Consider the following 26,044-nt stretch of genomic DNA (forward strand, 5'->3'; position numbering starts at 1 on the left):
AAGGTAGGCCTTGAAATACATCCACAGGTACACCCCCAATTGACTCAAATGATGTCAATTATCCTATCAGAAGCTTCTAAAGCCATAACATAATTTTCTGGAATTTTCCAAGTTGTTTAAAGGCACAGTCAACTTAGTGTATGTAAACTTCTGACCCACTGGAATTGTGATACAGGGAATTAATCTGACTGTAAACATTTTGTTGGAAAAATGACTTGTGTCGTGCACAAAGTAGAAGCCCTAACCGACTTGCCAAAACTATAGTTTGTTAACAAGACATTTGTGGAGTGGTTGAAAAACGAGGTTAATTGACACCAACATAAGTGTATGTAAACTTCCGACTTCAACTGTATAATTTGGTTCAGTGTAAATTGGCTGAAACATGGGGTTGCCTATCTGCATCGACCCTATTGGGCTAATCATTAGCTACATCCCATCTTTTAACTAGTTAGCATCCTATTGATTCATTTTATGTCCCCCCCCAATAAAACTTGCATGAACCTGTTAGGTTAACTTGGAGTAAGGGTTAACCCTACCCCCTGCCTGAACATGCCCCCTGCCTGTTCTTCATGTCACCCCCCCTAACCCTACCCCCCCTAACCCTACCCCTACCCCACCCCCCCTAACCCCCCCCTAACCATAACCCCCCCTAACCCTACCCCACCCTAACCCCCCCTAACCATAACCCCCCCCTAACCCTACCCCACCCCCCTTAACCCTACCCCCCCTAACCATAACCATAACCCCCCCCTAACCCTACCCCCTCTAACCCTAACCCCCCCCCCCCCCTAACCCTAACCCCCAAGTTACCTTTACCTTTGACCTATGCTCTAATTAGCCCCCCCCCCAACACAGAGCAGTAACATGCTTCACCACGACTCTGCCAAAAACCCCGGGGTTAAAAATGGTGCAGTTCACTCATATTTAAGAGTTAAGAAACAAATACAATAGGAATGGAAAGCTGGGATCGCACTCTTTAACAAAGAGCATTAAAACGTGGTGTTTTGACTGCTTGTCTGAATGCAGGTTTCCTTCTATATTGTAACATGAATAGGGCCTCGAGAGGTATATTTCTCTGACACAGACAACAAGCCGACTAGGTAAATAAATAAACTATTCTACTACAGGGTTGTCAGATTTTTCTATTCATTACTTGTTTTGTTTGCTGAGGGAAAGTACACGTGGATCGTTCTAGATCTCTTCAAAGTGCTCCGCCACAGAAATATTTTTGTGATGTTTCATTTTATTTTTGCAACGGCGTAGCGCCATAGTTTATTTGACTACAGAGGAAACACTGGTGTACTCTTGTGTTCACTCACTGGAGAACAGAGACTGATGTCAGCTAACCTATGACAACTCACTGGAGAACAGAGACTGATGTCAGCTAGCCTATGACAACTCACTGGAGAACAGAGACTGATGTCAGCTAGCCTATGACAACTCACTGGAGAACAGAGACTGATGTCAGCTAGCCTATGACAACTCACTGGAGAACAGAGACTGATGTCAGCTAGCCTATGACAACTCACTGGAGAACAGAGACTGATGTCTGCTAGCCTATGACAACTCACTGGAGAACAGAGACTGATGTCTGCTAGCCTATGACAACTCACTGGAGAACAGAGACTGATGTCAGCTAGCCTATGACCTATGACAACTCACTGGAGAACAGCGACTGATGTCAGCTAGCCTATGACCTATGACAACACACTAGTCCTTTACCAGTGTTGAAAGATAGATTCCCAGTGATTGTGACTCACGGACCAGGACTCCCAAACCACTTCAGTCTTTGCAAAAAGCTTCTGGATGACAGCTTTCATAAATGAATTACTCATTTCATATGACCAGACACGGTCAGTTACGGCAGAACTAGACGTGGTCAGTTACGGCAGAACTAGACGTGGTCAGTTACGGCAGAACTAGACATGGTCATTTACGGCAGAACTAGACGTGGTCAGTTATTAGACGTGGTCAGTTACGGCAGAACTAGACGTGGTCAGTTATTAGACGTGGTCAGTTACGGCAGAACTAGACATGGTCAGTTATTAGACGTGGTCAGTTATTAGACGTGGTCAGTTACGGCAGAACTAGACGTGGTCAGTTACGGCAGAACTAGACGTGGTCAGTTATTAGACGTGGTCAGTTACGGCAGAACTAGACGTGGTCAGTTATTAGACGTGGTCAGTTACGGCAGAACTAGACATGGTCAGTTACGGCAGAACTAGACGTGGTCAGTTACAGCAGAACTAGACATGGTCAGTTATTTGACGTGGTCAGTTACGGCAGAACTAGACGTGGTCAGTTATTAGACGTGGTCAGTTACGGCAGAACTAGACGTGGTCAGTTACGGCAGAACTAGACGTGGTCAGTTACAGCAGAACTAGACATGGTCAGTTACAGCAGAACTAGACATGGTCAGTTATTAGACGTGGTCAGTTACGGCAGAACTAGACGTGGTCAGTTATTAGACGTGGTCAGTTATTAGACGTGGTCAGTTACAGCAGAACTAGATGTGGTCAGTTACGGCAGAACTAGACGTGGTCAGTTATTAGACGTGGTCAGTTACGGCAGAACTAGACGTGGTCAGTTATTAGACGTGGTCAGTTACGGCAGAACTAGACGTGGTCAGTTACGGCAGAACTAGACATGGTCAGTTACGGCAGAACTAGACATGGTCAGTTATTAGACGTGGTCAGTTACGGCAGAACTAGACATGGTCAGTTACGGCAGAACTAGACATGGTCAGTTATTAGACGTGGTCAGTTACGGCAGAACTAGACGTGGTCAGTTACAGCAGAACTAGACATGGTCAGTTATTAGACGTGGTCAGTTACGGCAGAACTAGACGTGGTCAGTTACGGCAGAACTACACGTGGTCAGTTATTAGACATGGTCAGTTATGGCAGAACTAGACATGGTCAGTTATTAGACGTGGTCAGTTACGGCAGAACTAGACGTGGTCAGTTATTAGACGTGGTCAGTTACAGCAGAACTAGACGTGGTCAGTTACGGCAGAACTAGACATGGTCAGTTATTAGACGTGGTCAGTTATGGCAGAACTAGACGTGGTCAGTTACGGCAGAACTAGACATGGTCAGTTACAGCTGCAATGAAGTTGTACACAGTTTGAACACCAGATTCTCTGACAATGTTATAACATGTTAGTTAGTTAGTTGGTTAGTTAATGGGTTAGTTAGTGGATTAGTTAGTCAGTTTGTGGGTTGGTTAGTCAGTTGGTGTGTTGGTTGGTTAGTCAGTTGGTTTGTGGGTTAGTTAGTTGGTTTGTGGGTTAGTTAGTCAGTTCGTTTGTGGGTTAGTTAGTTGGTGGGTTAGTTAGTTGGTGGGTTAGTTGGTGGGTTAGCTGGTGGGTTAGTTAGTTAGTTAGTTAGTAGGTGGGTTAGTTAGTTATTAGGTGGGTTAGTTAGTTAGTTAGTGGGTTAGTTAGTTGGTGGGTTAGTTAGTTGGTGGGTTTAGTCAGTTGGTGGGTTTAGTCATTTGGGTGATTAGATTACAGTCAACTTTAATAAGAGGAAGGTTACCACAGTGAAGCAAACAGTTCAAGGCATCATGATACCCACATACACACTGTGTGTGTGTGTGTGCATGTGTGCGTGTGTGTGTGTGTGCTGGTCTCCCAGGCTGTCTGTGTTCTGCTATGTGACCTCTTAGCTAGAGTCATAGAGGCCTTGTGACCACATTCCTCCACACCATCACCCAGTCACCACACCTTCCAGCCTGCAAGAGGCGGAGGACAGTACTCCCTGAAACCAGGGCCCGACCGACCACTCCTCTTCCTGCTGCTGGCTAATGCTTATCTCTGTTTGTCAAGAGCAACCCACACATTCCACTCTCACTGGGTCATACAGATTACACACAGACATACACTCCAACTCTCTACTCGGCAACTCACTTAACACCGCTCTCTCTTCCTCGGTCTCTCAGCTTTTCTTCTCTTCCTGTTTCACTACCTCTTCTCTTTCCCCCTCGTTGCTTCCTAAAAAAAGTATCCTAGTGTCTGTTCTGTTGTCTACTGCAACACTTAGCTTCAGTCTCTTGTTACTCATCCTGAACCCATCCCCTGGGATAGTTTGGTAATAGATCATTTCTCCATAGGCCTGATGTCTGCTACCCACCGTTTACTCCCTACATTACTGGCAGGCAGCACCTCTATGCTAGGCCAGGCAGCCAAGAACATCGTCTCTGTGAAGAGTGTTTCAAATTTGATTTGTCACATGCCCCGAATACAACAGGTGTAGTAGACCTTACAGTGAAAGCTTACGTACAAGCCCTTAACCTAACAATGCAGTTAAGACAATACCAATAAAAAATGTAAATAGAAGTAAGAAAAACAAATAATTAAAGAGCCGCAGTAAATAACTATAGCGGGGCGAAATACAGAGTCAATGTGGAGGCTATATACAGGGGGTACCAGTACAGAGTCAATGTGGAGGCTATATACAGGGGGGTACCGGTACAGAGTCAATGTGGAGGCTATATACAGGGTATTACAGTACAGAGTGAATGTGGAAGCTATATACAGGGTATTACGGTACAGAGTCAATGTGGAGGCTATATAAAGGGGGGTACCAGTACAGAGTCAATGTGGAGGCTATATACAGGGGGTACCGGTACAGAGTCAATGTGGAGGCTATATACATGGTATTACGGTACAGAGTCAATGTGGAGGCTATATACAAGTTATTACGGTACAGAGTCAATGTGGAGGCTATATACAGGGGGTACCGGTACAGAGTCAATGTGGAGGCTATATACAGGGTATTACGGTACAGAGTCAATGTGGAGGCTATATACAGGGTATTACGGTACAGAGTCAATGTGGAGGCTATATACAGGGGGTACCAGTACAGAGTCAATGTGGAGGCTATATACAGGGGGTACCGGTACAGAGTCAATGTGGAGGCTATATACATGGTATTACGGTACAGAGTCAATGTGGAGGCTATATACAGGGTATTACGGTACAGAGTCAATGTGGAGGCTATATACAGGGGGGTACCGGTACAGAGTCAATGTGGAGGCTATATACAGGGTATTACGGTACAGAGTCAATGTGGAGGCTATATACAGGGGGTACCAGTACAGAGTCAATGTGGAGGCTATATACAGGGGGTACCGGTACAGAGTCAATGTGGAGGCTATATACAGGGTATTACGGTACAGAGTCAATGTAGAGGCTATATACAGGGGGTACCAGTACAGAGTCAATGTGGAGGCTATATACATGGTATTACGGTACAGAGTCAATGTGGAGGCTATATACAGGGTATTACGGTACAGAGTCAATGTGGAGGCTATATACAGGGGGGTACCGGTACAGAGTCAATGTGGAGGCTATATACAGGGTATTACGGTACAGAGTCAATGTGGAGGCTATATACAGGGGGTACCAGTACAGAGTCAATGTGGAGGCTATATACATGGTATTACGGTACAGAGTCAATGTGGAGGCTATATACAGGGGGGTACCGGTACAGAGTCAATGTGGAGGCTATATACAGGGTATTACGGTACAGAGTCAATGTGGAGGCTATATACAGGGGGTACCAGTACAGAGTCAATGTGGAGGCTATATACAGGGGGTACCGGTACAGAGTCAATGTGGAGGCTATATACATGGTATTACGGTACAGAGTCAATGTGGAGGCTATATACAGGGTATTACGGTACAGAGTCAATGTGGAGGCTATATACAGGGGGTACCGGTACAGAGTCAATGTGGAGGCTATATACAGGGTATTACGGTACAGAGTCAATGTGGAGGCTATATACAGGGTATACGGTACAGAGTCAATGTGGAGGCTATATACAGGGGGTACCAGTACAGAGTCAATGTGGAGGCTATATACATGGTATTACGGTACAGAGTCAATGTGGAGGCTATATACAGGGTATTACGGTACAGAGTCAATGTGGAGGCTATATACAGGGTATTACGGTACAGAGTCAATGTGGAGGCTATATACAGGGGGTACCAGTACAGAGTCAATGTGGAGGCTATATACAGGGGGGTACCGGTACAGAGTCAATGTGGAGGCTATATACATGGTATTACGGTACAGAGTCAATGTGGAGGCTATATACAAGTTATTACGGTACAGAGTCAATGTGGAGGCTATATACAGGGGGTACCGGTACAGAGTCAATGTGGAGGCTATATACAGGGTATTACGGTACAGAGTCAATGTGGAGGCTATATACAGGGTATTACGGTACAGAGTCAATGTGGAGGCTATATACAGGGGGTACCAGTACAGAGTCAATGTGGAGGCTATATACAGGGGGGTACCGGTACAGAGTCAATGTGGAGGCTATATACATGGTATTACGGTACAGAGTCAATGTGGAGGCTATATACAGGGTATTACGGTACAGAGTCAATGTGGAGGCTATATACAGGGGGTACCGGTACAGAGTCAATGTGGAGGCTATATACAGGGTATTACGGTACAGAGTCAATGTGGAGGCTATACAGGGGGTACCAGTACAGAGTCAATGTGGAGGCTATATACAGGGGGTACCGGTACAGAGTCAATGTGGAGGCTATATACAGGGTATTACGGTACAGAGTCAATGTAGAGGCTATATACAGGGGGTACCAGTACAGAGTCAATGTGGAGGCTATATACATGGTATTACGGTACAGAGTCAATGTGGAGGCTATATACAGGGTATTACGGTACAGAGTCAATGTGGAGGCTATATACAGGGGGTACCGGTACAGAGTCAATGTGGAGGCTATATACAGGGTATTACGGTACAGAGTCAATGTGGAGGCTATATACAGGGGGGTACCAGTACAGAGTCAATGTGGAGGCTATATACATGGTATTACGGTACAGAGTCAATGTGGAGGCTATATACAGGGGGTACCGGTACAGAGTCAATGTGGAGGCTATATACAGGGTATTACGGTACAGAGTCAATGTGGAGGCTATATACAGGGGGTACCAGTACAGAGTCAATGTGGAGGCTATATACAGGGGGTACCGGTACAGAGTCAATGTGGAGGCTATATACATGGTATTACGGTACAGAGTCAATGTGGAGGCTATATACAGGGTATTACGGTACAGAGTCAATGTGGAGGCTATATACAGGGGGGTACCGGTACAGAGTCAATGTGGAGGCTATATACAGGGTATTACGGTACAGAGTCAATGTGGAGGCTATATACAGGGTATACGGTACAGAGTCAATGTGGAGGCTATATACAGGGGGTACCAGTACAGAGTCAATGTGGAGGCTATATACATGGTATTACGGTACAGAGTCAATGTGGAGGCTATATACAGGGTATTACGGTACAGAGTCAATGTGGAGGCTATATACAGGGTATTACGGTACAGAGTCAATGTGGAGGCTATATACAGGGGGTACCAGTACAGAGTCAATGTGGAGGCTATATACAGGGGGTACCGGTACAGAGTCAATGTGGAGGCTATATACAGGGTATTACGGTACAGAGTCAATGTAGAGGCTATATACAGGGGGTACCAGTACAGAGTCAATGTGGAGGCTATATACATGGTATTACGGTACAGAGTCAATGTGGAGGCTATATACAGGGTATTACGGTACAGAGTCAATGTGGAGGCTATATACAGGGGGTACCGGTACAGAGTCAATGTGGAGGCTATATAAAGGGGATTACGGTACAGAGTCAATGTAGAGGCTATATACAGGGGGTACCAGTACAGAGTCAATGTGGAGGCTATATACATGGTATTACGGTACAGAGTCAATGTGGAGGCTATATACAGGGGGTACCGGTACAGAGTCAATGTGGAGGCTATATACAGGGGGGTACCGGTACAGAGTCAATGTGGAGGCTATATACAGGGGGTACCGGTACAGAGTCAATATGGAGGCTATATACAGGGTGTTACGGTACAGAGTCAATGTGGAGGCTATATACAGGGGGGTACCGGTACAGAGTCAATGTGGACGCTATATACAGGGGGTACCGGTACAGAGTCAATGTGGAGGCTAAATACAGGGGGTGCCCGTACAGAGTCAATGTGGAGGCTAAATACAGGGGGTGCCCGTACAGAGTCAATGTGGAGGCTAAATACAGGGGGTACCGGTACAGAGTCAATGTGGAGGCTTATACAGGAGGTACCGGTACAGAGTCAATGTGGAGGCTATATACAGGGGGTTCTGGTACAGAGTCAATGTTGTTGTTGTTCTGAAACCCCACCCTCCCACTAGCATTGACTTTGCTGAAAGCTACTTCATTTAGGAAAAATAATACTTAGTCTGACTGAGATGTGGTTGTCCCACCTAGCTACCTTCAGACGGATGCACTGACTGTATGTGGGCTCCTGGATAAGACTGTCTGCTCAATGACTCACCCGTCAATGTAATGTTGTGTAGACCTTTTGAACACAAGGCATTGAATGCATGTGTCTGTTAGCAGTGCTACTGTATAGGTATATACGTATACACATCTCAGCCAATGTTGATTGATGCACAACCCCCCCCTGCTTCTACCAGTTTGACGGCAAAAACATTGCCATGAAAAACATACTGGCAGTGTGAAATAAATGGAGGTATGTAAGAAAGGATATATACTCTCCCTTTGCAACCCTTCTGTGAGCTCACACACACACACACACACACACACACACACACACACACACACACACACACACACACACACACACACACACACACACACACACACACACACACACACACACACACACACACACACACACACACACACACACACACACCTCTCTCTCCGAAGTACATCCAAGTCCTCATACCACAGAGTCAGTTAAAGATGGTCCTAACTCACAGCACCACACCCCATTCCTCTGAAGGACTTACAGCAGGAGGGTTACATAATGATTATTTTTTTTAAGTTAAAAAATTGCAACTGTTATTTAACTCGGCAAGTCAGTTAAGAACAAATTATTATTTACAATGACGGTCTACCTTGTTCAGGGGCAGAACAACAGATTTTTACCTTGTCAGCTCTGGGATTCGATCGAGCAAACTTTCGGTTACTGGCCTAATCACTAAGCTACCTGCCCGCCCCAAAAGCCAGTTAAAGCCAATGCGGATGAGTAACTATTGAACTAGACTAGAGCACGGGGATGAGGAACTATTGAACTAGACTAGAGCACGAGGAATGAGGAACTATTGAGCTAGACTAGAGCACGAGGAATGAGGAACTATTGAGCTAGACTAGAGCATGAGGATGAGGAACTATTGAGCTAGACTAGAGCATGAGGATGAGGAACTATTGAGCTAGACTAGAGCATGAGGATGAGGAACTATTGAGCTAGACTAGAGCATGAGGATGAGGAACTATTGAGCTAGACTAGAGCATGAGGATGAGGAACTATTGAGCTAGACTAGAGCACGAGGATGAGGAACTATTGAGCTAGACTAGAGCACGAGGAACTATTGAGCTAGACTAGAGCATGAGGATGAGGAACTATTGAGCTAGACTAGAGCACGAGGAACTATTGAGCTAGACTAGAGCATGAGGATGAGGAACTATTGAGCTAGACTAGAGCATGAGGATGAGGAACTATTGAGCTAGACTAGAGCACGAGGATTTATACCTGAAGGAAAACAGATCAGACATGGGCAGAGAGCCATAAAACCCTCAGCAAGGTGTGATGGTACCGTGTGTACGATGTGTGCGTTTGTGTTACTATATGAAAGACTGATCGTCTGAGTGTAGATCGCACAGTTCTAGATTGAACAGAAAACACATGTCTAGGCAGGGTGGTATGGTCTGTGTATCTACTATATGGAGAAAGCATATGTTGTCTGAGTTTACTTACATAAAACCCAACAGAAAAGGCAATCTTCTGAAAATCTTCAGGTTTTGAGAGTTCAAATATCAAACTGTCTAAACTAGCCTGTCCCCCCCCCCCCCCCCCCCCAGCTTACAACAGTAACAGATAGCCTATAGAAAGAAAGTTACTGATTCACACAGACATATATCTGTTGAAATATGTATAAATGTTCCCTACTGTCTTGTCATGCACTTTGCACTTGGCAGTAGAAGAATGGTCCCACCCTGAGTTACTGCGGCAGGGTAGCCTAGTGGTTAGAGCGTTGGACTATTAACCAGAAGGATGCAAGTTCAAATCCCCAAGCTGACAAGTACAAATCTGTCATTCTGCCACCTGAACAAGGCAGTTAACCCACTGTTCCTAGGCTGTCATTGAAAATAAGAATTTGTTCTTAACTGACTTGCCTCGTTAAAAAAATAAAACTGCAAGGCATGTTTACAGTGTTCATGTATTGTTTTCATTTCCCACCATGGGTACACAGACATAACTAACTGCCAACGGGCCTGACATTTGAACTACAAAATCAAAAACACCACGTTACAATAGAGCTGGTACATGTTTACACGTCGGGAATTTGTTTACACGTAGTGGTACATTGTGTGCTTGGCTGTTGCAGACTTTGTAGCTGCAAGGCTCCCTAGTTTAAATGAACACGCCTAAATGACTTTCACTACCTTGTCCGATCTGCAGATCCAAACCTCTAGAACAACAGGTCTCTCGCTCTCTCTCTCTCTCTGCCAGCCAGGCAGCAGCGTGTGACTGAGGGAGGAATCTCTCAAGGCTCCACAATGTGACAGGCAGACATTCCAGTCCAGAACACAACACACACTAACAGCTATCTAATATCTAGCTATCATCCACATAGCTAACAGCTGTCTAATATCTAGCTAACATCCACATAGCTAATAGCTGTCTAATATCTAGCTAACATCCACATAGCTAACAGCTGTCTAATATCTAGCTATGTGGATGTTAGCTAACAGCTAACTAACATCTAGCTATCATCCACATAGCTAACAGCTAACTAACATCTAGCTAACATCCACATAGCTAACAGCTGTCCAATATCTAGCTAACATCCACATAGCTAACAGCTGTCTAATATCTAGCTATCATCCACAATGCTAGATATCAGATAGCTGTGAGCTCTGTCGACGTTAGCTATATATGAGATAGCTATGAGCTATGTGGACGTTAGCTAGATATCAGATAGCTATGAGCTATGTGGACGTTAGCTAGATATCTATGAGCTATGTGGACATTAGCTAGATATCTATGAGCTATGTGGACGTTAGCTAGATATTAGATAGCTATGAGCTGTGTGGACATTAGCTAGATATCAGATAGCTACTGTATGTGGATGTTAGCTCACAGCTATCCAATATCTAGCTATCATCCACATAGCTAGATATCAGATAGCTGTGAGCTATGTGGACGTTAGCTAGGTATCTATGAGCTATGTGGACGTTAGCTAGATATCAGATAGCTGTGAGCTCTGTGGATGTTAGCTAGATATCAGATAGCTATGAGCTCTGTGGACATTAGCTAGGTATCTATGAGCTATGTGGACGTTAGCTAGATATCAGATAGCTACTGTATGTGGATGTTAGCTCACAGCTATCTAATATCTAGCTATCATCCACATAGCTAGATATCAGATAGCTGTGAGCTAAAGTCCACATACAGTGCATTCAGAAAGAATTCAGACCCCTTGACTTTTCCACATTTTGTTACAGCCTTATTCTAAAATGGATTCAATCATTCCCCCCCCTCATCAATCTACGCAATATACCCCAGCTAATGTCCACATAGTTCACAGCTAATAGCTGACATACGCTAAGGCCTATAATCCAAAACATGTTCTGCAGGGGACTTGGCTGAGGGCATCATTAACCTCTCTTGGGTAGGGGGCAGTATTTTCACCTCCGGGTGAAAAGCATGCCCAACGTAAACTGCCTGTTACTCAGGCCCAGAAGCTAGGATATGCATATAATTCGTAGATTTGGATAGAAAACACTCTAAAGTTTATAAAAAACTGTTAAAATAATGTCTATGAGTATAACAGAACTGATATGGCAGGCGGAACCCCGAGGACAAACCATCAAGGCGAAACCCAGAGGACAAACCATCCGGGGGGGGGGGTCATAGGATTTTCCATTTGGTTTCTATGGTATACCCTTAACCTGTTTGCAGTTCCTATGGCTTCCACTAGATGTCAACAGTCTTTAGAAATTGTTCGGGGTTTTTCTTTTGAGAAATGAAGAAGTAGTCCTATTCATTGTAAGTGCCACTCCAGGTGGACTCTACTGTTTTGGTGCTCGTTTAACTGGAGCGCCCTTCACGTTGTTTTTATCCGGTATTAGAAACAGTTTATTCCGTCTTAAATTTTATCGATTATTTACATTTTAGGGTACCCGAGGTTGGATTAGAAACATTGTTTGAAATGTTTGGACCAAGTTTAAAGGTAACTTATTAGATACTTTGTAGGCATGTTGGGCGAGTTGAAACCAGTGTATTTCTGAATCAAACGCGCCAAATAAATTGAAATTTTTGGAACATAAAGAAGGACATTATCGAACAAAAGGACCATTTGTTATGTATCTGGGACATTTTGGAGTGCCAACAGAAGAAAATCTTCAAAGGTAAGGCATTAATTATATCGCTATTTCTGACTTTTGTGGCGCACCTGCCTGGTTGAAATATGATTTTCATGTGTTTGTATGCGGGGCGCTGTCCTCAGATAATCGCATGGTCTGCTTTCGCCATGAAGCCTTTTTGAAATCTGACACAGCGGCTGGATTCACAAGAAGTTAAGCTTTATTTGGATGTATAACACATATATTTGAATTTGGTATTTTTGAATTTCGCGGATGTTACGCTACCGTCCCACCTGTCCATAAGAAGTTTTAAGGGACTCATCATCACATGTAAAACACTGGGTCAAATCTGTTACTATGAACACTTCTGTTATTTCAATACATTGCTTAGAGATTACTTCTTCATTCTTTAATGTGAATTTGCATGATATGTCTTGGAGGGCCTTATTGTGTGTGTGTCAAATCAAAGTTTGTTTGTCACACACATAGTTTACAGCTGGTAAAAAAAGGTGCAGCGAAATGCTTCCTTGCAAGCTCCCTCAACAGTGTGTGATGAGTGATGTCCCTTAGAGCTCCAGAGGAAAGCTACAGGACAAGTTACAGCAGGCTGAGCTCTATTCATATAATTACATCATTATGTTACCCAGCTGGTTCTGACAGACATCTCTCTCTCTCTCTCTCTCTCTCTGTCTCTCTCTCTCTGTCTCTCTCTCTCTGTCTCTCTCTCTCTGTCTCTCTCTCTCTGTCTCTCTCTCTCTGTCTCCCTCTCTGTCTCTCTCTCTCTGTCTCTCTCTCTCTGTCTCTCTCTCTCTGTCTCTCTCTCTGTCTCTCTCTCTGTCTCTCTGTCTCTCTCTCTGTCTCTCTGTCTCTCTCTCTCTCTCTGTCTCTCTCTCTCTGTCTCTCTCTCTCTGTCTCTCTCTCTCTCTGTCTCTCTGTCTCTCTCTGTCTCTCTGTCTCTCTGTCTCTCTGTCTCTCTCTCTCAGATGTTCTGACAGACACACAGCTCTCCCTCCCTCCCTCCCCAGGCTAAATGATGTTAGATAGGCCAGTTGAGAACAAGTTCTCATTTACAACTGCTACCTGGCCAAGATAAAGCAAAGCAGTGTGACAAAAGCAACACAGATTGTGATAGATGTGCAGATGACGATGTGCAGGTAGTAATACTGATGTGCAAAAGAGCAGAAAAACAAATATGGGAGGTAGGTAGTTGGTTGGATGGGCTATTTACAGATGGGCTGTGTACAGCTGCAGCGATCGGTAAGCTGCGCTCTGACAGCTGACGCTTGAAGTCAGTGAGGGAGATATAGGTCTCAAAGAGGCGGCCCAAAGAAGGTGTTGGCTTTGGGGATGACCAGTGAGATATACCTGCTGGAGCGCGTGCTACGGGTGGGTGTTGTTATGGTGACCAGTAAGCTGAGATAAGGTGGGGCTTTACCTAGCAGAGACTTGGAGATGACCTGGAGCCAGTGGGTTTGGTGATGAGTATGAAGCGAGGGCTTTGGTGACAAAACGGATGGCATTGTGATAGACTACATCCAATTTGCTGAGTAGAGTATTGGAAGCTATTTTGAAAATGACATTGCCAAAGTCGAGGATCGGTAGGATAGTCAGTTGTACGAGGGTATGTTTGGCAGCATGAGTCAAGGATGCTTTGTTACGAAATAGGAAGCCGATTCTAGATTTAACTTTGGATTGAAGATGCTTAATGTGATAATTAGTTATGCCACTATTTATTGACTTCAATAACTTTTTCCTCATGTCACATGAAAACATCATAGATTCAAATGAGTTAACAGTTTAAACTTTAGATTGGTAAATTAGGCAATGACTGCATTTAGCTACAGTATAATATTATGTTTATAAGGCGATATATAACTGGATAAGTTGGATCTAGTATAATCAAGTGTTAACCCAAATTCTTGAAGTACAAATGCAGGCTGGGCAGAATAGTTTTATATCTAGACTGAGCTGTCTCATCCCCTCGCTGTTTTAGTGTCACTGCAGTGCTGTCTGTAGTGAATGGGAAGCCAACATCTGATTTCCATTAGTTGGAGAAAATCCGTCAAGCTAAAGACATGTGTGAAGCTAGCCACAATAAGGATTAGCCACAGTCATGGAATTTGCAGATCGCCTTCTAAATAAAAGCTCTCCTTCGAAAGCGATTCAAACGGATACAAAAATAGTGGAAGCATGCCATATTTGGACTAGATAAACACTAAACAACATCGGAAATGTTGTTATATAAATTCAACAAAAGACAATAATTGGTTTCAGGAAGAAAAAAAAAAAAATGAAATCACTGTGAATGTATTAAGACTTTAGAATTGTATTGGGGGGTCATCTTGTTTTTTTCTCTGTACAGACATGGATCTTGGGTGGGATATCAGCCTCCTCAGTGCCAACCACAGATTACAACTGTGAAGGGCCTTGACAAGATCCATAGGCATGGGATCCATACATAGTAAGGTGACTGGGGAGCTTGTGCTACGGTTATATCTGTGAAAACTCTTCACAGTTAGTCTGTGGTTGTCACGGAGTAGACATCCTATTTCATGGACATAGAGGTCCACAGGGAAGGTGGTTTCGGGGCTCCCGAGTGGTGCAGCGGTCTAAGGCCCTGCATCTCAGTGCTTGAGGCATCACTACAGACACAGTGGTTCAAATCCAGGCTGTATCACATCAGGCTGTGATTGGGAGTCCCATAGGGCGGCGCACAATTGGCCCAGCATCGTCCGGCTCTGGCCGGGGTAGGCGGTCATTGTAAATAAGTGTTTGTTCTTAACTGACTTGCCTAGTTAAATAAAGGTTACATTTAAAATATATAAGTTTGCCCCCAATGCAATTCTAAAGTCTAATACATCCACAGTGCAATTTCACAGATTTTTATTTGGACGAATTACTGTCTTTTGTTCAATTTATATAACAATATTCCGACATTGTTTAACATTATGTTATGCAAATATGGTGATTCCGCTATTTGTATCCGATTTTTATTTTGAAGGCATCCCGAAAATACCACGACTGTGGCTAATCCTTATTGTCGCTAGCTTCACACAGGTAAACTAAAGCTCCTCCTCGGAAGACCTCTCACAAAGAATGTCCAAAATCTTCCATCAAAACTATTTGCAAAAGGAATGACTGACCTTGTTTCGAAACGATCTATTGTAATGTCTAATGGGACACGAAAATCTTGTATAAAGTAATCCCAAATCAACAAATGAAAATACATAATAAAACAAACTACAATACCAACTCTGCTGCAGTAAACTGGGCAGAGTAGACTATCCCACGCAGCGAAACATTTCTATAGCCAGACAAACAAAATCAAATGCTTTCTTACCCGATGGACCTTAGTTTCGTTGAAAACTAAGACAGCAAAGTTGAGCCTGAACTAAATTTAGACAACTCCTTCACTATACGTCTGTTAAAACTAGGACTATTGTTGAGCCGCCCAGTCGTTGCGTTGTGAAATGAGTGAACTTATTTTGGAGCGGAGTCCAGCCCACTGCGCACTGTAACCCGAGCCAGGTGTTCCAGTGCACAGCTGGCGCAGGTGAGCCCTCCCCTGGCCGCGGTGTATCATGGGGTATGTAGGTTTTTACACATTGATCGATGTTACTCTCACAATGTTCGGGGAATTACATTGCAATGACAAGTACAGAGAAATGTAGCCTATTTATCATTTTAACGAAGACTTTTGTCTCGTTAAAGATAGAATAGTTTCAGGTGTGAGTAGTCTAGTATCGGTATGAATAAATCAATTCATGTTTCTGCAGTGGTGGAAAATGTACCCAATTGTCATACTTGAGGAAAAGTAAAGATACCTTAATAGAAAATGACTCAAGTAAAAGTCACCCAGTAAAATACTACCTGAGTAAAAGTCACCCAGTAAAATACTACCTGAGTAAAAGTCACCCAGTAAAATACTACCTGAGTAAAAGTCACCCAGTAAAATACTACCTGAGTAAAAGTCACCCAGTAAAATACTACCTGAGTAAAAGTCACCCAGTAAAATACTACCTGAGTAAAAGTCACCCAGTAAATACTACCTGAGTAAAAGTCACCCAGTAAAATACTACCTGAGTAAAAGTCACCCAGTAAAATACTACCTGAGTAAAAGTCACCCAGTAAAATACTACCTGAGTAAAAGTCACCCAGTAAAATACTACCTGAGTAAAAGTCACCCAGTAAAATACTACCTGAGTAAAAGTCACCCAGTAAAATACTACCTGAGTAAAAGTCACCCAGTAAAATACTACCTGAGTAAAAGTCACCCAGTAAAATACTACCTGAGTAAAAGTCACCCAGTAAAATACTACCTGAGTAAAAGTCACCCAGTAAAATACTACCTGAGTAAAAGTCACCCAGTAAAATACTACCCTACTGCCTCTGATCTGGAGGACTCACTAAACAGAGAACATCCCTGGTCATCCCTACTGCCTCTGATCTGGAGGACTCACTAAACAGAGAACATCCCTGGTCATCTCTACTGCCTCTGATCTGGAGGACTCACTAAACAGAGAACATCCCTGGTCATCTCTACTGCCTCTGATCTGGAGGACTCACTAAACAGAGAACATCCCTGGTCATCCCTACTGCCTCTGATCTGGAGGACTCACTAAACAGAGAACATCCCTGGTCATCCCTACTGCCTCTGATCTGGAGGACTCACTAAACAGAGAACATCCCTGGTCATCCCTACTGCCTCTGATCTGGAAGACTCACTAAACAGAGAACATCCCTGGTCATCCCTACTGCCTCTGATCTGGAAGACTCACTAAACAGAGAACATCCCTGGTCATCCCTACTGCCTCTGATCTGGAGGACTCACTAAACAGAGAACATCCCTGGTCATCCCTACTGCCTCTGATCTGGAGGACTCACTAAACAGAGAACATCCCTGGTCATCCCTACTGCCTCTGATCTGGAGGACTCACTAAACACAAATCCTTTGTTTGTAAATAATGTCTGAGTGTTGGAGTGTGCCTCTGGCTAAAAAAAAACTAGAAAATGGTGCCGTCTGGTTTGGTTACTATAAGGAATTGTAAATGATTTCTTATTAGACTTTTGATTCTTAAATATATTTTAACAATTACATTTATTTTTGAAACTTAAGTATGTTTAAAACCAAATACTTTTAGACTTTTAGTCAAGTAGTATTTTACTGGGTGTCTTTCACTCAGGTAGTATTTTACTGGGTGTCTTTCACTCAGGTAGTATTTTACTGGGTGTCTTTCACTCAGGTAGTATTTACTGGGTGTCTTTCACTCAGGTAGTATTTTACTGGGTGTCTTCACTCAGGTAGTATTTTACTGGGTGTCTTTCACTCAGGTAGTATTTTACTGGGTGTCTTTCACTCAGGTAGTATTTTACTGGGTGTCTTTCACTCAGGTAGTATTTTACTGGGTGTCTTTCACTCAGGTAGTATTTTACTGGGTGTCTTTCACTCAGGTAGTATTTTACTGGGTGTCTTTCACTCAGGTAGTATTTTACTGGGTGTCTTTCACTCAGGTAGTATTTTACTGGGTGTCTTTCACTCAGGTAGTATTTTACTGGGTGTCTTTCACTCAGGTAGTATTTTACTGGGTGTCTTTCACTCAGGTAGTATTTTACTGGGTGTCTTTCACTCAGGTAGTATTTTACTGGGTGTCTTTCACTCAGGTAGTATTTTACTGGGTGTCTTTCACTCAGGTAGTATTTTACTGGGTGTCTTTCACTCAGGTAGTATTTTACTGGGTGTCTTTCACTCAGGTAGTATTTTACTGGGTGTCTTTCACTCAGGTAGTATTTTACTGGGTGTCTTTCACTCAGGTAGTATTTTACTGGGTGTCTTTCACTCAGGTAGTATTTTACTGGGTGTCTTTCACTCAGGTAGTATTTTACTGGGTGTCTTTCACTCAGGTAGTATTTTACTGGGTGTCTTTCACTCAGGTAGTATTTTACTGGGTGTCTTTCACTCAGGTAGTATTTTACTGGGTGTCTTTCACTCAGGTAGTATTTTACTGGGTGTCTTTCACTCAGGTAGTATTTTACTGGGTGTCTTTCACTCAGGTAGTATTTTACTGGGTGTCTTTCACTTGAGTCATTTTCTATTAAGGATATCTTTATTTGGAAAGTGTTGTGTGTGGATCTATGAAGCAGGGTGGAGTGGTCGGTGCACTCAGACCGACCCGTATGGTGGATGGAGTGGTCGGTGCACTCAGACCGACCCGTATGGTGGATGGAGTGGTCGGTGCACTCAGACCGACCCGTATGGTGGATGGAGTGGTCGGTGCACTCAGACTGACCCGTATGGTGGGTGGAGTGGTCGGTGCACTCAGACCGACCCGGATGGTGGATGGAGTGGTCGGTGCACTCAGACCGACCCGGATGGAGTGGTCGGTGCACTCAGACCGACCCGTATGGTGGATGGAGTGGTCGGTGCACTCAGACTGACCCGTATGGTGGATGGAGTGGTCGGTGCACTCAGACCGACCCGTATGGTGGGTGGAGTGGTCGGTGCACTCAGACCGACCCGTATGGTGGGTGGAGTGGTCGGTGCACTCAGACTGACCCGTATGGTGGGTGGAGTGGTCGGTGCACTCAGACCGACCCGTATGGTGGGTGGAGTGGTCGGTGCACTCAGACTGACCCGTATGGTGGATGGAGTGGTCGGTGCACTCAGACCGACCCGTATGGTGGGTGGAGTGGTCGGTGCACTCAGACCGACCCGTATGGTGGGTGGAGTGGTCGGTGCACTCAGACCGACCCGTATGGTGGGTGGAGTGGTCGGTGCACTCAGACCGACCCGTATGGTGGATGGAGTGGTCGGTGCACTCAGACCGACCCGTATGGTGGATGGAGTGGTCGGTGCACTCAGACCAACCCGTATGGTGGATGGAGTGGTCGGTGCACTCAGACCGACCCGTATGGTGGATGGAGTGGTCGGTGCACTCAGACCGACCCGGATGGTGGATGGAGTGGTCGGTGCACTCAGACCGACCCGGATGGAGTGGTCGGTGCACTCAGACCGACCCGTATGGTGGATGGAGTGGTCGGTGCACTCAGACTGACCCGTATGGTGGATGGAGTGGTCGGTGCACTCAGACCGACCCGTATGGTGGGTGGAGTGGTCGGTGCACTCAGACCGACCCGTATGGTGGATGGAGTGGTCGGTGCACTCAGACCGACCCGTATGGTGGATGGAGTGGTCGGTGCACTCAGACCGACCCGTATGGTGGATGGAGTGGTCGGTGCACTCAGACCGACCCGTATGGTGGATGGAGTGGTCGGTGCACTCAGACCGACCCGTATGGTGGGTGGAGTGGTCGGTGCACTCAGACCGACCCGTATGGTGGATGGAGTGGTCGGTGCACTCAGACCGACCCGTATGGTGGATGGAGTGGTCGGTGCACTCAGACTGACCCGTATGGTGGATGGAGTGGTCGGTGCACTCAGACCGACCCGTATGGTGGATGGAGTGGTCGGTGCACTCAGACCGACCCGTATGGTGGATGGAGTGGTCGGTGCACTCAGACCGACCCGTATGGTGGATGGAGTGGTCGGTGCACTCAGACTGACCCGTATGGTGGGTGGAGTGGTCGGTGCACTCAGACCGACCCGGATGGTGGATGGAGTGGTCGGTGCACTCAGACCGACCCGGATGGAGTGGTCGGTGCACTCAGACCGACCCGTATGGTGGATGGAGTGGTCGGTGCACTCAGACTGACCCGTATGGTGGATGGAGTGGTCGGTGCACTCAGACCGACCCGTATGGTGGGTGGAGTGGTCGGTGCACTCAGACCGACCCGGATGGTGGATGGAGTGGTCGGTGCACTCAGACCGACCCGTATGGTGGATGGAGTGGTCGGTGCACTCAGACCGACCCGTATGGTGGGTGGAGTGGTCGGTGCACTCAGACCGACCCGTATGGTGGATGGAGTGGTCGGTGCCTATCAAGGGGATTGTCTCTGGAGAGGCACTAGGAGTGAGAGCAGAGGATGTCACTGAAGAAGTAGAGGCAGCACTCAGACCGACCCGTATGGTGGATGGAGTGGTCGGTGCACTCAGACTGACCCGTATGGTGGATGGAGTGGTCGGTGCACTCAGACCAACCCGTATGGTGGATGGAGTGGTCGGTGCACTCAGACTGACCCGTATGGTGGATGGAGTGGTCGGTGCACTCAGACCAACCCGTATGGTGGATGGAGTGGTCGGTGCACTCAGACCGACCCGTATGGTGGATGGAGTGGTCGGTGCACTCAGACCGACCCGGATGGAGTGGTCGGTGCACTCAGACTGACCCGTATGGTGGATGGAGTGGTCGGTGCACTCAGACCGACCCGTATGGTGGATGGAGTGGTCGGTGCACTCAGACCGACCCGGATGGAGTGGTCGGTGCACTCAGACTGACCCGTATGGTGGATGGAGTGGTCGGTGCACTCAGACCAACCCGTATGGTGGATGGAGTGGTCGGTGCACTCAGACCGACCCGGATGGAGTGGTCGGTGCACTCAGACTGACCCGTATGGTGGATGGAGTGGTCGGTGCACTCAGACTGACCCGTATGGTGGATGGAGTGGTCGGTGCACTCAGACCGACCCGTATGGTGGATGGAGTGGTCGGTGCACTCAGACTGACCCGTATGGTGGATGGAGTGGTCGGTGCACTCAGACCAACCCGTATGGTGGATGGAGTGGTCGGTGCACTCAGACCAACCCGTATGGTGGATGGAGTGGTCGGTGCACTCAGACCAACCCGTATGGTGGATGGAGTGGTCGGTGCACTCAGACTGACCCGTATGGTGGATGGAGTGGTCGGTGCACTCAGACTGACCCGTATGGTGGATGGAGTGGTCGGTGCACTCAGACCGACCCGTATGGTGGATGGAGTGGTCGGTGCACTCAGACCGACCCGTATGGTGGATGGAGTGGTCGGTGCACTCAGACCGACCCGTATGGTGGATGGAGTGGTCGGTGCACTCAGACCGACCCGTATGGTGGATGGAGTGGTCGGTGCACTCAGACCGACCCGTATGGTGGATGGAGTGGTCGGTGCACTCAGACCGACCCGTATGGTGGATGGAGTGGTCGGTGCACTCAGACCGACCCGTATGGTGGATGGAGTGGTCGGTGCACTCAGACCGACCCGTATGGTGGATGGAGTGGTCGGTGCACTCAGACCGACCCGTATGGTGGATGGAGTGGTCGGTGCACTCAGACCGACCCATATGGTGGATGGAGTGGTCGGTGCACTCAGACTGACCCGTATGGTGGATGGAGTGGTCGGTGCACTCCGACTGACCCGTATGGTGGATGGAGTGGTCGGGGCACTCAGAAAGAGCCGTATGGTGGATGGAGTGGTCGGTGCACTCAAACTGACCCGTATGGTGGATGGAGTGGTCGGTGCACTCGGACTGACCCGTATGGTGGATGGAGTGGTCGGTGCACTCAGACTGACCCGTATGGTGGATGGAGTGGTCGGTGCACTCAGACTGACCCGTATGGTGGAAGGAGTGAGGAAGCCCATTCCATCCATTATTTTGTTCTTTGAAGAAGCGTCTCTCCTTTCACACGTATATTTGGGTTATGTGACATACCCTGTACACGCCTTCATGCCCAAACCCTTACAGTGTGACACATTTAAAATACTTGAACATGAGTCAAGTGTACATAGACAGGAGGAGTATTGCTAGCCCAGTATTGGACTAAAGCACCCTAATGTTGCTCCTTAGTCCAAGGACCTTACACGTCTGTTTAAAGGGCAAATTGGCTCCGGAAGCCAAATCATTCAATCATTCAATCTAAACGTGAATCGATTCTCAATTGCATTGCGGTTCTAGAAACATAAATCCCTCTATTTCCATTTCCCATCAAAGTAATTTCACAAATACAAAATAGACACTTTCTGCTCACTGTTTTAACAGTTGCATACGACAGTATTGGCTCAGTGTTTGTCTAGTCTGTTTTCAGTAAATAAGCGCAGTGACATTGAAAAAATGGCCGTTTGGGAACCCTAACCCTATAAAAGGTGTGTATCAATTCAACCTTTTTCTCGCTGATATGAAAGATAAGGTTCTTATGATTCCAAATCCAGACCGCAAGCAATGTGTGTTAATGTTCAAACCAAGTGTTGGGGCTCTTTAAAAAAAACACCACCGTACCAGAAGATGCCTTTCGTCCAATGACTCTTATGTGTGACGTGAAAGGAACTGAAAGTCATGACCATTGGCTAGAGAATTTATATACCAGTTGAGACGAAATGCTGTGGTGGCGAACATGCGCCACAATTCCTTCCCTGTTAGGGTGAAGGACACACAGGGGTGGCGAGATTAAGGCCCGTCCAGGGTGTCTCCTTCTCCTGCAGGTGCTGGGAAGAGCGGAAGAAGGGAGTAACTTTGAAGAAACCATGATAGTTGGATTAACGCCTCCAGTAAATGTCCATCACCAACGGGATCCTGACATGTTGACACTTTGTATCGTTTTATTTCATTGGTTCTAAACTGCAAAGAGGAAATCTGAGAAAATAGGCATTGTTGTTTAGTTTTTTTTGGGGGGGGGGGGGGGGGGGGGGGACTCAAGGATTTCACAGCAGAGGCATTACAAGGAATCAATTAATGTTTCGTCTGGATTTTTTTTCTTTTCGGATGTTTGAGTGGATTATGTGGCAAAAGGCAAAAAATATCGGACCCCTCCCTCAGTGGCTGGTCCAGTTCCAGGGCCACATTCATGGACTCTAAGGCCATCTCTTGACTGGGGGATAAAATAAGAAATCGCCACAACAGCAGGTGACCAGCAGAGGGAGCCAAAGGCATGGGAAATACAAGTACTGGGAATTAAACACGAACCAACCTACAGGGAGACTGAGGAGGAGTGGTATGAACCAACCTATAGGGAGACTGAGGAGGAGTGGTATGAGCCGACCTACAGGGAGACCGAGGAGGAGTGGTATGAACCAACCTACAGGGAGACGAGGAGGAGTGGTATGAACCGACCTATAGGGAGACTGAGGAGGAGTGGTATGAGCCGACCTACAGGGAGACCGAGGAGGAGTGGTATGAGCCGACCTACCAAGCCAAGGCCCCAACGGAAGAATAACTATGGGCATCAGTGCTAAAGGAACTAACATTGGACTAAGTGCTACTTAATACGTAATGCAATGTCACTCTGTGTTAAGATAGATTGCACTCCCGAACATCTTTCCCCAAACTGAGTGTCTAAAAGAGGTATAAAAGGAGGAGAGATCAGTGCCTAGGCATGATCCTCTACCCATATGATTTGGATATCATAAATTACTTTTACTATACTCTGTTTGTATTGACTACTTTGATCTCAAGGCGCGAGCAAACTATAGACTGGTATATCTTAAAGAATTGTGTTGTATTTACGCACCTCTATAAAAAGAATAAGTGAACAAGATTGTGCACGAGAGAACTTCGCCCCTCCACAATGCGAGGTGTGGAGAACTCTTGATAGCAACAACGTTCCATCTTTGGTGCGTCAGTAACAATCGCAGTTCGGCAAGAATGAAAAAGCCCAGAAATAGTTAAAGCCTCGTAGTAGCCAAAGGTCGATAAGAAGGAATCAATATCTAAACAGTAGGCAGTAAAAACCATAAGAAATTCGGACTAAATAAGAAGATTATAGTATTATAAACAGCAGAAGGCTGCAAAAATATTACTACTCTTATAAAGACCAGTTTCAGGAAGGACCAAGGGAATATTTATTTTATTTATTTATTTATTTTACCTTTATTTAACCAGGTAGGCAAGTTGAGAACAAGTTCTCATTTACAATTGCGACCTGGCCAAGATAAAGCAAAGCAGTTCGACAGATAAAACGACACAGAGTTACACATGGAGTAAAAACAAACATACAGTCAATAATGCAGTATAAACAAGTCTATATACAATGTGAGCAAATGAGGTGAGAAGGGAGGTAAAGGCAAAAAAGGCCATGATGGCAAAGTAAATACAATATAGCAAGTAAAATACTGGAATGGTAGTTTTGCAATGGAAGAATGTGCAAAGTAGAAATAAAAAAATAATGGGGTGCAAAGGAGCAAAATAAATAAATAAATAAAAATTAAATACAGTTGGGAAAGAGGTAGTTGTTTGGGCTAAATTATAGGTGGGCTATGTACAGGTGCAGTAATCTGTGAGCTGCTCTGACAGTTGGTGCTTAAAGCTAGTGAGGGAGATAAGTGTTTCCAGTTTCAGAGATTTTTGTAGTTCGTTCCAGTCATTGGCAGCAGAGAACTGGAAGGAGAGGCGGCCAAAGAAAGAATTGGTTTTGGGGGTGACTAGAGAGATATACCTGCTGGAGCGTGTGCTACAGGTGGGAGATGCTATGGTGACCAGCGAGCTGAGATAAGGGGGGACTTTACCTAGCAGGGTCTTGTAGATGACATGGAGCCAGTGGGTTTGGCGACGAGTATGAAGCGAGGGCCAGCCAACGAGAGCGTACAGGTCGCAATGGTGGGTAGTATATGGGGCTTTGGTGATAAAACGGATTGCACTGTGATAGACTGCATCCAATTTGTTGGGTAGGGTATTGGAGGCTATTTTGTAAATGACATCGCCAAAGTCGAGGATTGGTAGGATGGTCAGTTTTACAAGGGTATGTTTGGCAGCATGAGTGAAGGATGCTTTGTTGCGAAATAGGAAGCCAATTCTAGATTTAACTTTGGATTGGAGATGTTTGATATGGGTCTGGAAGGAGAGTTTACAGTCTAACCAGACACCTAAGTATTTGTAGTTGTCCACGTATTCTAAGTCAGAGCCGTCCAGAGTAGTGATGTTGGACAGGCGGGTAGGTGCAGGTAGCGATCGGTTGAAGAGCATGCATTTAGTTTTACTTGTATTTAAGAGCAATTGGAGGCCACGGAAGGAGAGTTGTATGGCATTGAAGCTTGCCTGGAGGGTTGTTAACACAGTGTCCAAAGAAGGGCCGGAAGTATACAGAATGGTGTCGTCTGCGTAGAGGTGGATCAGGGACTCACCAGCAGCAAGAGCGACCTCATTGATGTATACAGAGAAGAGAGTCGGTCCAAGAATTGAACCCTGTGGCACCCCCATAGAGACTGCCAGAGGTCCGGACAGCAGACCCTCCGATTTGACACACTGAATATAGAGCTTCAAGGTAAATATATGGGTGTTTGCTTTGTTTAAAGAGTCATAAAGAAGTGGGTTAAGCTTTTTACCTTTGCAAAATATTACATGGTATAGCATAGCACATAGTATAGCACATAGCATAGCACATAGCATAGCACATAGTATAGCACATAGCATAGCACATAGCATAGCACATAGTATAGCACATAGCATAGCATAGCACATAGTATAGCACATAGCATAGCATAGCACATAGTATAGCACATAGCATAGCACATAGCATAGCACATAGCATAGCATAGCATAGCACATAGTATAGCACATAGCATAGCACATAGCATAGCACATAGTATAGCACATAGTATAGCACATAGTATAGCACATAGTATAGCACATAGTATAGCGCATAGCACATAGCATAGCACATAGTATAGCACATAGTATAGCACATAGCATAGCACATAGCATAGCACATAGCATAGCGCATTAAGGATTGATTGAGCATTATTGATGTATTAGGA

At 45.6% G+C, this 26,044-nt stretch overlaps 1 protein-coding gene across 1 annotated transcript in view; it reads right to left on the minus strand.

Annotated features, from left to right (window-relative positions):
• ppp1r13l (protein phosphatase 1, regulatory subunit 13 like) overlaps positions 1-15,939 on the minus strand; it is a 71,198-nt gene extending 55,259 nt beyond the window's left edge. The window contains exon 1 of the mRNA XM_031795338.1: positions 15,774-15,939. The gene's annotated coding sequence lies outside the window, so the exon portion shown is untranslated. The remainder of the gene's footprint in view (positions 1-15,773) is intronic.
• Positions 15,940-26,044: the final 10,105 nt, after the last annotated feature.

The sequence above is a fragment of the Oncorhynchus kisutch genome, linkage group LG18, assembly GCF_002021735.2.
Source record: "Oncorhynchus kisutch isolate 150728-3 linkage group LG18, Okis_V2, whole genome shotgun sequence".
Classification (NCBI taxonomy): Eukaryota; Metazoa; Chordata; class Actinopteri; order Salmoniformes; family Salmonidae; genus Oncorhynchus; species Oncorhynchus kisutch.